This window comes from Notolepis coatsorum (genome assembly GCF_963971535.1).
Source record: "Notolepis coatsorum genome assembly, chromosome: 20".
NCBI classification, from domain to species: domain Eukaryota; kingdom Metazoa; phylum Chordata; class Actinopteri; order Aulopiformes; family Paralepididae; genus Notolepis; species Notolepis coatsorum.
In genome coordinates, this window is record NC_140184.1 from 35,493,797 (window position 1) to 35,510,935 (window position 17,139).

Here is a 17,139-nt window from a genome sequence, read left to right on the forward strand (position 1 = left end):
CTGTGTGTGTGCTGAGGCAGGTGGCCATGAGTGCGCAAAAAGACGGTATAAATATGTAATAAATAGTACAGTCTATTCCACTATAGTGTGTTGTATGATGACAATACATTTTAATCTAATCAAATTTTTATCCATCACAATCGCTTCCTATTGAATACGGGGATCAGCACATCACAGAGGCAATGCTGACCCTCTCGCTTCTGTTTCTCACACGGCCCTGGCCTTATAAGGAGCTGGCGGGGCTTGTCTGAATGCGCTTCCAGTTTGAGAATGAGTGACGTACTTCATTCAAGGGATCGCAGCTGCGATAATTTTGGCAATTTAAGAGAACCTCTCCACGCGTTGATGAATCCAATCCGGGGGTAACTGTCGTAGGTTTTCTCTTACGAACTTCCAACGAGGTTGTCGTAAGGGGAAACTTACGACAATGTTGGTGAATGAGGTCCACTGTCAGTTTGATCATTTCTTCCCTGTGAATTTTATTCCATGCTCTCTCAGGCGATGGCCTTACACTGTAAGCGTACAGTCTGTTTTTTTTTCCACACAAATTTAACAATCATTGGGTTCTTTAATTTTCTGCTGGCTGCAGTGTAGCTACGAGGCATGACTATTGTTAAATGAACACATGGCAAAGACAGCATGAGCCCGGCATCCTTGGTTGGCCGTGGGGTATTAATGGTGGACGGGGCAGGTGGGAAGGACACACACACACACACACACACACACACACACACACACACACACACACACGCGCACACGCACACGCATACGCACACGCACACGCACACGCACACACACACGCACGGCATTTGGGGCCCAGAGAGGCCTGGGGGGAGGCAGATGGGGAAGGACATGACCTGTATCTACAGGAGCAGCTGTAGATGTCTCCCCAGCACCACGCCCTCACACCTGTTACACATCATGTCCACTACAGCACACACACACAGCACCTAGGGCACACCTCAGCATGCTAACATAACACAGACACACACACACACACACACACACACACACACACACACACACACACACACACACACACACACACACACACACACACACACACACACAGAGGACATACACTCAGAGGACATACACTTACACACATACACAAACATACACAGAACCGACACTGTCCGAAGGGCCTCTAAAGAGCGTTTTGCTCCTGCAGTACATTTTTGTTTCTATCATCACTTGCATTCATAAGTCACCCGTTCCATCTCAGGATTCTGGAGTGAAGGACCTGTGTGTGCAGGCAGGTCAGGATGCATAAGTTACTGTAGCTAGACACGACACAACTGTATTCACAGCAGGTGTAACATTAGATTCAGCCTTTTCTCAATCAGCCACTGCAGCGACGATCAGGATGGAACGCAGCCTACTGGTAACGTTACTGGTGCTAGTAGCCATAATATCTTAGCTATGCCAGTAGCCTACTAACATAGCCTTGTGGAAAGTGCATCTGAATCTTTGTTAAGGAATTCGTAATGGAAGAAAGAATTGAACAGGACAACACAGATGAAAAGACAGGACTGGACAGTGTCATCTGTAGACTACGTGGTGAGATGGATGTGGTCTAGACGGAGTGGTGCGCGTCTGCTTGGAGAACGCGCCGGTTCGGAGCGCGCATCTGGCGCGGGGTCTAGACGGAGTGGTGCGCGTCTGCTTGGAGAACGCGCCGGTTCGGAGCGCGCATCTGGCGCGAGGTCTGGACGGAGTGGTGCGCGTCTGCTTGGAGAACGCGCCGGTTCGGAGAGCGCATCTGGCGCGGGGTCTAGACGGAGTGGTGCGCGTCTGCTTGGAGAACGCGCCGGTTCGGAGCGCGCATCTGACGCGGGGTCTAGACGGAGTGGTGCGCGTCTGCTTGGAGAACGCGCCGGTTCGGGGAGCGCATCTGGCGCGGAGGTCTGAGTGGTGCGCGTCTGCTTGGAGAACGCGCCGGTTCGGAAAGCGCATCTAGCGCGGAGGTCTGAGTGGTGCGCGTCTGCTTGGAGAATGCGCCGGTTCGGAAAGCGCATCTGGCGCGGGGTCTGAGTGGTGAGCGCGTCTGGCGCGGAGTCTGGAGTGAAGAGCGCGTCTGGCGCGGAGTCTGGAGTGAAGAGCGCGTCTGGCGCGGAGTCTGGAGTGAAGAGCGCGTCTGGCGCGGAGTCTGGAGTGGAACACTGGAATACCTCCCGTAGAGTATTAGAGAGCGCAGTACTGTGTCCCACTCCAGGCAAACGGCGACAGGTGGCGAAGGCTTGCACCTCGTCTAACGCCGGAGATGGAACAGCATTCAGACAGATAGGGAACCTCCCGTAGGAGCTTACAGATTGAGATATGATACGGAACGACCCGACCAGGACTGGGGGGAAGAGCGAGGTATTTAAAGCCCACTGGGGCGCTAATTAGAACACACATCAGGTGCGTGATGATAATTGATACTTGAACTAGAAGTGTGTGTTCGGCACGGACCAATCAACAGATACTGAAAGATAGTCCAAGGGTGTGGGCTGCTGAAGAGCAGATGAGACTAAACGAACGCGAGGGTGGGGGCTGGAGAGGTGAGGAGACAGGGGATTAAGGTCCAGGGAACAGGAATTAAAGGTCCAGGGAAGAGGCGAACCTCACACCTGGGCCCTCATTCATCAACGTGACGTAGAAAATGTTCTATTTCCATACTTAAGCACAGATCTTAGAATGTGTGCACGCACAAAAAAAACGGGATTCATCACACGTGCGTACACAGGTCCTACGCACACCTGTCATGATAAATATCACCTTGGTCCTACGCCGAGGCTCGTGCACACTTTCACGTATTTGCATACCAGAACCGCCCCGATTAACCATATACGGTAATGGACCACCCCCATGAAATGTGGAAAAGTGGACTAAGCCGAGGGTGTTGTACACTGTCGGATATTATATCTATTAACTTCCTAAAAGACCATTGCTGCCTGGACACCGCAAACACTAATAAAGACCATTAACCACTGTTTTGCCGTTGCCCGTTAGTGTCATTAATGCATGCTGGAATAAGAATGCCTTTCTTAATTTATTTTTAATATTAATAATTATTATAATACAATAAAAGACAGCTCCGTCTTTTAATACACATATATTGTACAGTAACGTCAAATAAATACTACAGTCCCCGCTGAAATAAAGGTTCTGCACGCACATACCAGCAGTGATCTACATCATAAAAGATAGCCACTTTATAATACTATTCTGAGTAGATAATTCATCTGTATCGCAACAGAGTCACGGATCTGGTCGGGGCAGGTAGCATTATGTCGGGAAAATCTTTATGAAATAAACAAAAGTGAATTAAAGAATTTAAAAACAAAGTTTAGCATATTAAATCGTTTTATAAGCTTTCTGAGTAGATAATTCATCTGTATCGCAACAGAGTCACGGATCTGGTCGGGGCAGGTAGCATTATGTCGGGAAAATCTTTATGAAATAAACAAAAGTGAATTAAAGAATTTAAAACGAAGTTTAGCATATTAAATAGTTTTATAAGCTTATAGCTTTTTTAGTGCTGATTTGAGAAGGGTCCAGCTGCAGAGCCGGAGAGCAACTCTCAGGGCCAAGATAGCACTTATACTATTTTGAGAGAGACAGCAGAGAGACAGACAGCAGACTGAGCAGAGAGACAGACAGACAGACACTGTTCCACAGTGTGTGTGTGTGTGTGTGTGTGTGTGTGTGTGTGTGTGTGTGTGTGTGTGTGTGTGTGTGTGTGTGTGTGTGTGTGTGTGTGTGTGTGTGTGTGTGTGTGTGTGTGTGTGTGTGTGTGTGTGTGTGTGTGTGTGTGTGTGTGTGTGTGTGTGTGTGTGTGTGTGTGTGTGTGTGTGTGTGTGTGTGTGTGTGTGTGTGTGTGTGTGTGTGTGTGTGTGTGTGTGTGTGTGTGTGTGTGTGTGTGTGTGTGTGTGTGTGTGTGTGTGTGTGTGTGTGTGTGTGTGTGTGTGTGTGTGTGTGTGTGTGTGTGTGTGTGTGTGTGTGTGTGTGTGTGTGTGTGTGTGTGTGTGTGTGTGTGTGTGTGTGTGTGTGTGTGTGTGTGTGTGTGTGTGTGTGTGTGTGTGTGTGTGTGTGTGTGTGTGTGTGTGTGTGTGTGTGTGTGTGTGTGTGTGTGTGTGTGTGTGTGTGTGTGTGTGTGTGTGTGTGTGTGTGTGTGTGTGTGTGTGTGTGTGTGTGCGTGCGTGCGTGCGTGCGTGCGTGCGTGCGTGCGTGCGTGCGTGCGTGCGTGCGTGCGTGCGTGCGTGCGTGCGTGCGTGCGTGCGTGCGTGCGTGCGTGCGTGCGTGCGTGCGTGCGTGCGTGCGTGCGTGCGTGCGTGCGTGCGTGCGTGCGTGCGTGCGTGCGTGCGTGCGTGCGTGTGTGTGACTACTAGTCTAATAGTAGAGACTCAGCCCCCCCCCCCCCCCCCTCTGGACCACCTCCTAGTAGAGACTTCTCTAGGAAGAAGACGAAGATGAGGATTAAGGCGAGACACTGCAGGGCCCTATTCCCCGTACCTGGTTCAACTAAGTCGATCAAGAGTCCCATTATCCAGATTCAGTTAACCCGATGTTTGAAGCCGGGATTTTCCTGTTCCTGGAACGCTGATTCAGTCTCGTTAACTCGAGCCAGACTTGAGACTCTGGATAAGTGCGCGCGGCCGCTTCAGTTGAAAAGACAGCAGGTGTAGATCGCAGAAATCCTGATCTTCTAACGGCATTGATTGATTGATTGTTTTACAGATTGCAGGCGGCTCAATAGCCTTGCCGACAAGTTAAATGCATAATCTATAGGCTAATTTTAAATCCCTCATTACCCCAATCAATCAGATTATATTTCTTTAAACGTTCCTGCTGGCAGTAGGTTTATGCATTGAATAATCAAATGAGATCTTGCTAGCGAAAATAATTAGTTCAACTGTTTCAGAATAAGGATACGGCTCTCTTATCCATTGATTGATGTATGGTGGATTTTTTATTTATCTGTGTGACGGTTTGTCCTTTTGACTTTCACGCAGACGACCGGGGTTCGAATCCTAGTCTTTTCCTTCTTTTTGCAATGTAGGAATAATTCAATTTGGTGCACGTTGAGAGCTATATAAAGAATGACATCCTCAATGCATGTAGATTTATAATATTTTAACTTAAAACTAGGCTACTTTTGCGTATAATAATTAATATTATATTCCAAAAAATTATATTGGAAACGCGGGGTTTCAAACACCGGTCGCCCGGTTGCCAGGATTGAGCACTACCGCTGCGCCACTGTGCCAGACGGGATAAATTCATTGTTTATCCCTTAATGGAGGAGAGACCCGTGTTTAGAATATTCTTTCTTTTGAATGAAGTTTTATCTCTTTATTCTCAAATGCATTAATGTGACGTCAACGGCTCATTCAATTTCTCAAATCCGTCAAACAGCGCATCTCATCAGACATTTTAATCCCAGTTACAATATCACACAAAATCCACAATCCCCGCATAGACACTTATTAAAATAACCACATGCAGCGTGTATCGCGACTCTGAGCGCCGTATATGACGTGCGTTATTTTATTTAGGACAAAGTAAATCTATAGGCTCAATATGATTTATTATCAGCATTTAGTTCTATTATTATACATTTCAAAAGCCCCCTCTAGGAAAACGAAGCACAGAAACATAATTCAGAATGGTATAATGGGATCTAGACTGTGAGAATCATTTCAGGAAACGAGCTGTCACTTCTTTGCGGGGGCGTGGCCATGGTTCATCCGGCTAACTGAACTTAACCCTGCTCCCGACCAGGCTCAAACTTTTTGATCTGTTGTCATGGTGATTTAGACAATCGAGCTTCGGGGAACAGAAAGGTCCGGCTTAAGTCAGGCTTGACCGAAAGTTATCCGGCTAACTCAGTTATCCAGGTACGGGGAACGGGGCCCAGGTGAATAGGCAAATATACTTTTTTTGTTGATTTTGAGATTTTGTTATATTTTGCTTCCTAAACATGTCTTCTATGAAACTAGTGACAATAAAACGTCAATAACACACATTTAGTTGTTTATTTTACTTCATTTTGCCTTATTGCATCCATAAATGTCCACATATTTAATGGGGAAGTGCCTCATTTGCATATATAAACATACATTTCAGAAAACTTGTCTCTACTAGGAGGTGGTCCAGGGGGGGGGGGGGGGGTCTCTACTGGGAGGTGGTCCAGAGGGGGGGGGGGTCTCTACTAGGAGACTAGTGGTCACACACACACACTGTGGAACAGTGTCTATCTGTCTGTCTGTCTGTCTCTCTGCTGTCTGTCTCTCCGGCTCTGCAGCTGGACCTTCTCAAATAAGCACGGAAAAGCTTTTAAGCTTATAGCTCCAATTTGGGTCCCAAATTGCGGTACAAATGAAGGAGGTGTCTCGGGTAGTGGACTCTAGTTAATATTATGTTCTCTCTGCAATTAGACTGCCCCTCATTCATTCATTCATCCCTATCTGATGCTATCTCTGAAAACAGTTCCTGCGAGCGCAGTCAGTGCACCCGATAACGCTATATATATAAACCTGCATTCATTCGGAGAGAAAGACCTATTCCACATGCTATTTAGGGTTTGACAATAATTACACTAATATCGCTATTTCACAATGAACTATAATGAATTACGGGGGTCATACAGAACACGTCAGTCAAGCTTATTTCCGCGTTGAAACTAATGCATGCAACTGATCTATGCCGTCCGTCTGCAGTCCCCATATTCTACCACAGGGCGTTAGCTAAGCATGGTCCGACCTGTGCTTAAATATACGCACAAAGTCAAGCACAAGTTCAAATAGATAAATCCCACACTTTGCTTAGGAATGGTCGTACGCACGGCTTAAGCACATATCTGTGCGTAAGTCAGGTTGATACATGAGGGCCCTGGAGAAGAGACACTGAGCAGGAACTCAAGACAAGGGGACTGACGTGGAAACAGCTGGAGAGGATGGCGCAAGACAGACAGGGGTGGAAACTTTTCATCAATGGCCTATGTTCCGAAAGGAATAAAAAGGCCTAAGTAAGTAAAGTAATGGGCCTTTTAAGTCAGTGATAAAAGTGTCTTTCAAGGATAAGTGAGCTCCTGCACTGATTATTATAGTTCAATATTCAATATTTGATCACCGAAAAGGGCCCTTAAAAATCAAGCTTGCGCGCTGGGTTAAAACACACAGGTATAGTGCCCTTTTGAGCACCTGCCCCTCTAAAGTCCTGTGCACGTCCCTGTCGTTGCTCTGTGTTTTTCTGGCTTAGCTGCCGTTGCTCTGTGCTGTTGTTTTGGCTTAGCTGTCGTTGCTCTGTGTTCCACAACAAATACTTAATTATTACTGGAGCATTGTCGTCATTACATTAACTGAAACTGCAGGATGACAATTTATTTTCAATCAAGAAATGAATTAACCTCTTCTGACTTTGAAAACAAAAACAACAACACTTGGCTACGCTACTCACTCACAAGGTGTTTACTTTTGTGAAGTCAATCTTAATAATGTCAATAGTTTATTTATTTAAAAAAATGTATACAAATAAATGTAATTTCCATCTAGGTTTGGCTCTGCTGCGTGCTTCACATTAGTATTGGTAGTATGTTTGTGTAAGTGGATGATATGAATCAATGACTCCCTTCTATTGACCTTACTTATCTTATTTCCTGTTCATGGGAAATGAATGTTCTTGCATCGGTACAGTATATAAATAGAACACATACTGATGATTAATTGATTACATCATTCTTCCACAAATCATATTAGTCATGTTTGCTTTTTTTTCTTGCCCTGTGTCTATTTTTCACATATTAATTAATGTATCCCTACATACTGTATCTAGTAACTATCACATTACTTCCCCTGTGCATAGGCATCTACAACATTTACATTTTGTAGCCAAATATGTTCAGGTCACCAAAAAGGGAAAAAGGGAAAAAGAAAATCTCCTGAATGGACAAAATGTCATTGTATTTTCAGGGGACATATTATGGAAAATGGGTTTTGTCTTGTCTGTGCGTTTGTCAGTCTGAAATGTTATTTAGGTGCTGGGGGGAATTACATGTACTTCTTCTCATTTGGCCAGGGTTTGAAGATTGACAGTCCAAACAAGCTTTTCAGAATTGCTTCCCCTCAATGATGTCTCAATGGGATGAATTAGCTTTGATGAATCAATTAGCTGTGATATTTGGAGCCAGGAACACTGCTTAGCTAATGTACTTCCCAGTTTGTAAAAGTGTTTTACTCTTTGGTGTGGGCTAGCCAGGCAGACAGTTATTCATTTAAAATGTGTTGTGTGCTATACCAGGAGTGACCCCAAAACACTACAGGTTCAGTTCATAATCTTTCAAAGGTTGAGAGTATGTGGCTACGTTGTACTGCACTTAAAATTGACACGTCTATGTAGTTTGTCATATGGTTATTTATTTGTGGTCATGTTTTTGTATTGCTTATCTGTCTGAGACCAAGGACCACAATGGAATTTAATAAGTCTTGACTTTTTTGTGTTTCATCCTTTTTTTTAAACAATATGTTTATTGGTATTTTCTTTTTTTTTCTCAGTTTTACAGCATCAGTTCAACAGTTCAACAACCATACAAAAGGAAATGCTGCCAACTGGCCCCCCTCCCCGAGTTACAGAAGAATAGATACAAAATAACCCCCCCCCCCCCTAAAATAAAAATAAAAAATCATTATAAACAAAAAGAAAACCTCTAGGCCAGACCCCCCTCCCCTCCCCCAGACTAGGACCTCAACAAATTCAGTTTTTTCTTTTTTTACACATTTTGAGAATTTAGTAAACCCAGTTACACCCGTCTAACAGGTGCCCATACTTCTATACCAAACAAATAAATATCTAACGTTACATCTTTTCTCTTCAAAGAGCAACTAATAACATTTACAGTATCATTCATTGCAATATATACCCATCAGAAAGACAAAAGGGAGCTTCAATAATAGCCTACATCGTCAACCTACTATGTAATCTGTTCTAAGTATTGCCTAAACCCAGCCCAGCATTTATCAAAGAGATGTGGTTTTTTCTTAAGATTGAACATTATTTTCTCTGATGCCATGTACGAAGAGATTTCACTAAGCCACATAGACATGGGGGGGGGGGATTCAGCACTTTTCCACAGCATGGCAATACACAGTTCTTGTGTTTCATCCTTGATGTTTTCTGGAATATTGAATTTGTTTAAATGTCAAATCAAATCAAATCAAATCAAATCAGACAGGGACTGATCCACCCTCTTGTCTGGCCCTTAAGACTCTGAAGGTTAAAGGGGAACTATCTTATAAATGGCCTTTTTGAGTGTTTAGCATTGTTTCCTAGCTATGTGAACTTATATTAATATGATCTATGTCTCAAAATTCTCATATTGGCGCATTCTTCCAATTCTCCTCTCACAATATTCACCCTCACTGAACTGAGTCGTTTGAAAATGTGCCTATATGTGATGTCAGAAAGACACCGCTGCATGATAATGTGGCTCCTCAGGCTCCTGACCAGGAGCCACACAGCCTCTCTCTCCACATTAGCTCAAAACGGCTCGAGATCTTGAGGTAGAAAAATGCTGTTTTTGAGGACTTGATTAGAAATACAAAACAATGAATAAAAAAAATATATATATTACAGAGGTGTTCCATAGACTCACAGGAATTGTGTAAAAGTGCCCAAATAGTGAAAGAAATAGTAAAATAGTTCCCCTTTAAGCAGTTGTTTGGAATTTTCATATCATCATCAATAGAGGCCTTGCAGCGAATGTTTACCCAGAACCCGCACACTTTGAAACTGCAGGCCCTCACTACCATATCTGATTTTAAAGTTCAAATTACGGGAATTTTTTTTTTTTTTTTATCCACTTTTTCTCCCATTTTCTATATTTTCTCCCATCCCAATTTCGTATCATCCAATTCAACCCTCCCCTGTCACGGACGCTGTTTCTTGCCTCCCACAAGCCGGCTGCAATGTGGACTAAGTCATACATAGCACAAGTCCCCTCCGGTACTTGAGGTAACAGCAGTCGCATCTTTTCACCTGCGCAGCTCGATCTCTCAGTGGCGAGGAGTAACGCGTGGGAGGCTCACGCTGCCCCCGACACTTCCTGATTCTACTGCGCAGGCGCACCAACCGACCTGTAGGAGTCGCTGTCCACAAGGTGGTTGCTAGGGTGTTATATGTGGTTGCTAGGGTGTTTATAGGTGGTTGCTAGGGTGTTATAAGTGTTTGCTAGGGTGTTTCTAGGTGGTTGCTAGGGTGTTATATGTGGTTGCTAGGGTGTTTCTAGGTGGTTGCTAGGGTGTTATATGTGGTTGCTAGGGTGTTTCTAGGTGGTTGCTATGAATATTTCACATAATTTATTTATTATTTCACAATAAAATATTGCAATCAAAATCCTCTGTAATATCACATCAGATGTTGTAATCTCACAGTAGCATATCAACATATCACATTATATTATTCTTATTTCACAATAAAATATTGTAATTTTATACAAAACAAGACGAAAGTCTTTCTCTGTAATATCACATCAGATGTTGTAATCTCACAATAGCATATCAATTTACCACATTATATTATTCTTATTTTACAATAAAATATTGTAATTGTATACAAAACAAGACGAAAGTCTGTCTCTGTAATATCACATCAGATGTTGTAATCTCACAATAGCATATCAACATATCACATTATATTATTCTTATTTCACAATTACCGCAATCAAAATCCTCTGTAATATCACATCAGATGTTGTAATCTCACAGTAGCATATGAATATTTCACATAATTTATTTATTATTTCACAATAAAATATTGCAATCAAAATCCTCTGTAATATCACATCACATTTTGTAATCTCACAGTAGCATATGAATATTTCACATAATTTATTTATTATTTCACAATAATATATTGTAATTTTATTTAAAAAAACAAGACAAAAGTCTTTCTCTGTAATATCACATCAGATGTTGTAATCTCACAATAGCATATCAACATATCACATTATATTATTCTTATTTCACAATAAGGTGTTATAAGTGGTTGCTAGGGTGTTTCTAGGTGGTTGCTAGGGTGTTATAGCTGGTTGCTAGGGTGTTTCTAGGTGGTTGCTAGGGTGTTATATGTGGTTGCTAGGGTGTTTCTAGGTGGTTGCTAGGGTGTTATAAGTGGTTGCTAGGGTGTTTCTAGGTGGTTGCTAGGGTGTTATATGTGGTTGCTAGGGTGTTTCTAGGTGGTTGCTAGGGTGTTATAAGTGGTTGCTAGGGTGTTTCTAGGTGGTTGCTAGGGTGTTATATGTGGTTGCTAGGGTGTTTCTAGGTGGTTGCTAGGGTGTTTCTAGGTGGTTGCTAGGGTGTTATGGGTGGTTGCTAGGGTGTTTCTAGGTGGTTGCTAGGGTGTTTCTAGGTGGTTGCTAGGGTGTTTCTAGGTGGTTGCTAGGGTGTTATATGTGGTTGCTAGGGTGTTTCTAGGTGGTTGCTAGGGTGTTATAAGTGGTTGCTAGGGTGTTTCTAGGTGGTTGCTAGGGTGTTATATGTGGTTGCTAGGGTGTTTCTAGGTGGTTGCTAGGGTGTTATAAGTGGTTGTTAGGGTGTTATATGTGGTTGCTAGGGTGTTTCTAGGTGGTTGCTAGGGTGTTATGGGTGGTTGCTAGGGTGTTTCTAGGTGGTTGCTAGGGTGTTATATATGGTTGCTAGGGTGTTTCTAGGTGGTTGCTAGGGTGTTTCTAGGTGGTTGCTAGGGTGTTATAAGTGGTTGCTAGGGTGTTTCTAGGTGGTTGCTAGGGTGTTATATGTGGTTGCTAGGGTGTTTATAGGTGGTTGCTAGGGTGTTATAAGTGTTTGCTAGGGTGTTTCTAGGTGGTTGCTAGGGTGTTATATGTGGTTGCTAGGGTGTTTCTAGGTGGTTGCTAGGGTGTTATATGTGGTTGCTAGGGTGTTTCTAGGTGGTTGCTAGGGTGTTATAAGTGGTTGCTGGGGTGTTTCTAGGTGGTTGCTAGGGTGTTATAAGTGGTTGCTAGGGTGTTTCTAGGTGGTTGCTAGGGTGTTATATATGGTTGCTAGGGTGTTTCTAGGTGGTTGCTAGGGTGTTATATGTGGTTGCTAGGGTGTTTCTAGGTGGTTGCTAGGGTGTTATATGTGGTTGCTAGGGTGTTTCTAGATGGTTGCTAGGGTGTTATAAGTGTTTGCTAGGGTGTTTCTAGGTGGTTGCTAGGGTGTTATATGTGGTTGCTAGGGTGTTTCTAGGTGGTTGCTAGGGTGTTATCTGTGGTTGCTAGGGTGTTTCTATGTGGTTGCTAGGGTGTTATATGTGGTTGCTAGGGTGTTTCTAGGTGGTTGCTAGGGTGTTATAAGTGGTTGCTAGGGTGTTTCTAGGTGGTTGCTAGGGTGTTATATGTGGTTGCTAGGGTGTTTCTAGGTGGTTGCTAGGGTGTTTCTAGGTGGTTGCTAGGGTGTTATGGGTGGTTGCTAGGGTGTTTCTAGGTGGTTGCTAGGGTGTTATAAGTGGTTGCTAGGGTGTTTCTATGTGGTTGCTAGGGTGTTATATGTGGTTGCTAGGGTGTTTCTAGGTGGTTGCTAGGGTGTTATAAGTGGTTGCTAGGGTGTTTCTAGGTGGTTGCTAGGGTGTTATAAGTGGTTGCTAGGGTGTTTCTAGGTGGTTGCTAGGGTGTTATATATGGTTGCTAGGGTGTTTCTAGGTGGTTGCTAGGGTGTTATATGTGGTTGCTAGGGTGTTTCTAGGTGGTTGCTAGGGTGTTATAAGTGGTTGCTAGGGTGTTTACATCTAAAGTGTACATCTACTCTCATAAAGTAGGGATAATCCACCCTGCTACACAAACATCTCAAAACAAACTGGTCAGACTACATGCTTGACCTTACTCCTAGAACCCACCTCACCCCTGCCCACTTTGACAACCTAGGATGGCTTAGAGTAGACGACAGAGTACAGCAACTTGCAATGGGCCTGGTACCCAGATTCGGCTCAATCAGGGACTAAACACGTTTCCTAATTATGCCACATCAATGTGGAACGCCCTACCCAAAGCTGTAAAGGAATGTGAATCACTACCCACTTTCAAAACCACTCTCAAAGAACACCTATACGGGAGACTGCAATTCGAAACTGGCCCCTGTAAATGTCCTAACCCAACCCCCTCCAATGTACAGTAAATTACCAAACATGGTTTTGTCAATATTCCAATGTGCTTGTACAGTGTCCACCCACCCCTCCTATACCCAACCTACCCAACCCCCCCACCCCACCCACCCAACCACCTCCAATGTACAGCCCCCCCCCACCCCACCTAATGTACGGTTTCATAAATGTATAGATGTAGCAGTACTGTCTATCTGTATGTCATGTGTGTGTGTGTGTGTGTGTGTGTGTGTGTGTGTGTGTGTGCAAGTGATTGGGAGAGAAATGAAGAGGAACTTGACTCACTGTAAACTTGGCTATTCTTTCACATGATGACATTGATATTGATATGACATACTGTATTTTGTCATAGCCTGTGCCGTGATACATGATAAAAACCAGTGTTTGTGAATCATTGGTGTTGTGAGTTATTGATTGCTTTAAGCAACTCATTATGCGGTCTGTTGTTTCCACTTATGTCATGCCTTTGACCATAAGTTAGACATTGAGGGCGAGAGAGAGAGAGCGAGAGAGAGAGAGAGAGAGAGAGAGAGAGAGAGAGAGAGAGAGAGAGAGAGAGAGAGAGAGAGAGAGAGAGAGAGAGAGAGAGAGAGAGAGAGAGAGAGAGAGAGAGGCTGAGGTTGAGTGTAAACTAAGTGCGCGCTTCTTTGATGTCGCTTTGTTTTTGGTTGAGCACCTGCGTCCCAAAAAGTGTTGGCACATCCCTGCAGACCGCCGTCGGCCTCTCGGAGCGCCAGACACCTGCAGTTGACCCAGAGGGAAGCTGAGCCTTAGAGGAGATGCACCGCTGTGACATTAAGCTGGGATGGCAGCGTTCACCTCACTAAATCTCTGTCCACTCAACAGGTATTAAACCCCAGGCACTGAAGCTCCACACAGGGGGCTGAACACACCGTATACTCCTCTATGAAGAAAACACTGTGCTTCTCCACTCTGTCTACAGCAGCAAGGCCATTTGTAGGTGTGCAAAACACTGTAAAGAATCCCCATCATAACTTATATCGAGTCTTAAAACTGCAATAATAATTTTCTGACCCCTATGCCCCTTTTCCACTGCATGGTACCTACTCGACTCTACTCTACTCTACTCAGCATTTTCGGTTTTCCATTATCAAAGTACCTGGTACCAGGTACTTTTTGGGTACTTTTTTAGTCCCTGCTCCTTCGAGGTTCCAAGCGGGTAGAAGTGGTACGAGAAAAGTGACGTGAAACACTGCAGACCACTGATTGGTCAGAAGTTTCAAGTTTCAAGTTTCTTTAATAGTTGTCATACAGAAGTACAGAATACTTTCATACAAAATGCTTCTTACTGTTACGCTCCAGAGACTGTGCTAGACAAGATAGTATCAAATAACATAGTATAGCATGTAAATTAGAAGTAGAAAATGAGGTCACAGTGTTCAGTATAGACATATTGTGAGGTTTGGTTCTTTCCCCACCACGGGCTTCTTTAAGTACTGTGATGATTGGTCCGCTGCTCACCCACTCGCTCTGTTCCTTTAAGATATTTCGGTTAATTAATTGCATTCTCCTCTCCACACGCTTCTTCCTGTAGATGCCGTTTGATTGGTGCTCCCCCAACCACACGCTTCTGGAGCAATGATCAATTTCATCCCGCAGCTGTCACAGCTTGTCATTAAGCACCCCTTGGCTTTATATACCCTGATTCCCCTATTATCAATGTTGGATCGTTCTGAAATATTCTCAGCATTTGCCGTTTCCTTCCGTCGCTGCTTTCCCTGTTCTTTGCCTTCCAGGACTCTCGAGAAATATTCCGTTTTGAGAACCTGCTTCCCCGTTACGAAGCGCTCGCCCTGTTTGATCCGCCCGCTTCACGCACAGCGCTCTGGTGAGTTTTTGTAAAGACAGTCTTTTGGATTCAATCGTTTTTGTGTGTGTTAAAGCACTGAAGAGATCCTGTTTTTCGTTCAGACTGTTCTCACCCTTTTTGCCTGTTGGATATTCACTTTGGATTTATTATTGTTTGGACATTGCTCACTGTGTGTTTCACACCGAAGATTCTGTCACTTGGATTTATTGTTTGGACATTGCTCACTGTGTGTTTCACACCGAAGATTCTGTCACTTGGATTTATTTGTTTGGACAAGTCACTTCACCTGTCACCTGTCAGTTTTCAATTGTGCACTGAGCTAACTCGGACTCTCTCTCTCCCTATCCGCCTCCTCCCCGGAGTATATGCTGGGAGGATTCTGCAGAGCGGCTCAGACGTCACGGACAGATTCCACAAACGTAACCACCCGGGAGAAGCTGCAGAGCAGCAAACATTCCTCACATGCCTGTTTCCCAGTTTGTTCTGTTCTCCACCAAATTCTTTCTGTTTACTCAGTAAATAAACACGCCCTTGATTTTGGCTAACTTTGAAACAACTCTCTCTGTGCCGTTTGCGTTTGGGGTCGGTGTCAAACCATAACACATATGTACAATGTTCAATGCAGAATAGACGTAACTGAGTTACCATATAATATACAATACTATGCAGTGTACTAATGTACAATACTATATAGTGCAAAGCAGAAATGGGATGAGGTACAATTTAGGTACAATTTACAGTAAGGTGTACGAGTTGTAGTGCAATCCTTCATCAATAAAGAAGAGAGAAGTGTCATGTTAGAGCGTCTGCACAAAAACAGAAAGCCGCCATCTTTAATGCCTCGCTTAGGATTCATTATTTGTTTGCAGCAGGAACAAGTGCAATAAACAAAAAAGGATAGATTCACTGTGTATTCTGCCTCATTTATTGATGAAACAAAACCGACATCAACACAATTTGCCACCGAGCGGAGAGTTTAGTCTCACAAAAAGATCGCTGATTTGTTAAGCTTGTTGTTAGCTTAGGTGCTAATGTGCTTGCGTTTTAGCATGGCTAGCGTACATAGCGTGATCAATATAACTCGCTATTGATTATTTGTACTAGTAACGTTAAAGGAAAACTCCAACATTTTGGGAAATTTGCTTATTTAACATCTTCCCTGGAGTTAGACAAGAAGATACATACCTTTTTTGTCTCTGTGCGTGCATTTAGCTTTGGGAACAGTCGCTCCGTTAGCATAGCTTAGCTTCATCACTGGAAGTGGGGGGGGGGGGCCGGAGCCTGACGTTCCCTACAGGGTCTTACAGTCACCAAATACAACTCCAAAACGTTCCTGTAAACATGTTGTGACCTGTGTATTCACCACGTGGAGAAATAAAAAATAATTGAATTAAACAATTACGTTTTATAAGCAAATATACTCTGAACTATTTTTTGCCTAACCACTCGAGTCTCTGGGCGCAGTCAGTGGTTTCAACGTGAAGCCGTGTTTGTTGATATTCTCATTCCTTCAAAGGATCCGAACCGATTGAAGTTTATGGATATCATGACTTAAAATCCTCTTACCTTGACGATTAAAAGCCTCCCCAATTTAGAAAACAGTAATCCAATGGCTGGTATTGATAATATAATACTAACTACTGCATGCTCGGAGCTAACCGGAGCTAACACAGAACAGGATGGTAAAGCAAATATAATGACTTCCTTTCTGGGGTTTTCAAAATAAAAGTGCGACGTTTATAGCAGCGGAAAATGTTTATTTTGTACATTATCTAACGTTAACACGAACCTAAACTAACTTTAGGTTAGTTGTAACGTTAGTTTAGGTTCGTGTTAACGTTAGATAATGTACAAAATAAACGTTAGGCAAAAAAAAATTCGAGTATATTTGCTTATAAAACGTAATTGTCTAATTCAATTATTTTTTATTTCTCCACGTGGTGAATACACAGGTCACAACATGTTTACAGGAACGTTTTGGAGTTGTATTTGGTGACTGTAAGACCCTGTAGGGAACGTCAGGCTCCGCCCCCCCCCCCCCCCCCCACTTCCAGTGATGAAGCTAAGCTACGCTAACGGAGCGACAGTTCCCAAAGCTAAATGCACGCACAGAGACAAAAAAGGTATGTATCTTCTTGTCTAACTCCAGGGAAGATGTTAAATAAGCTAAT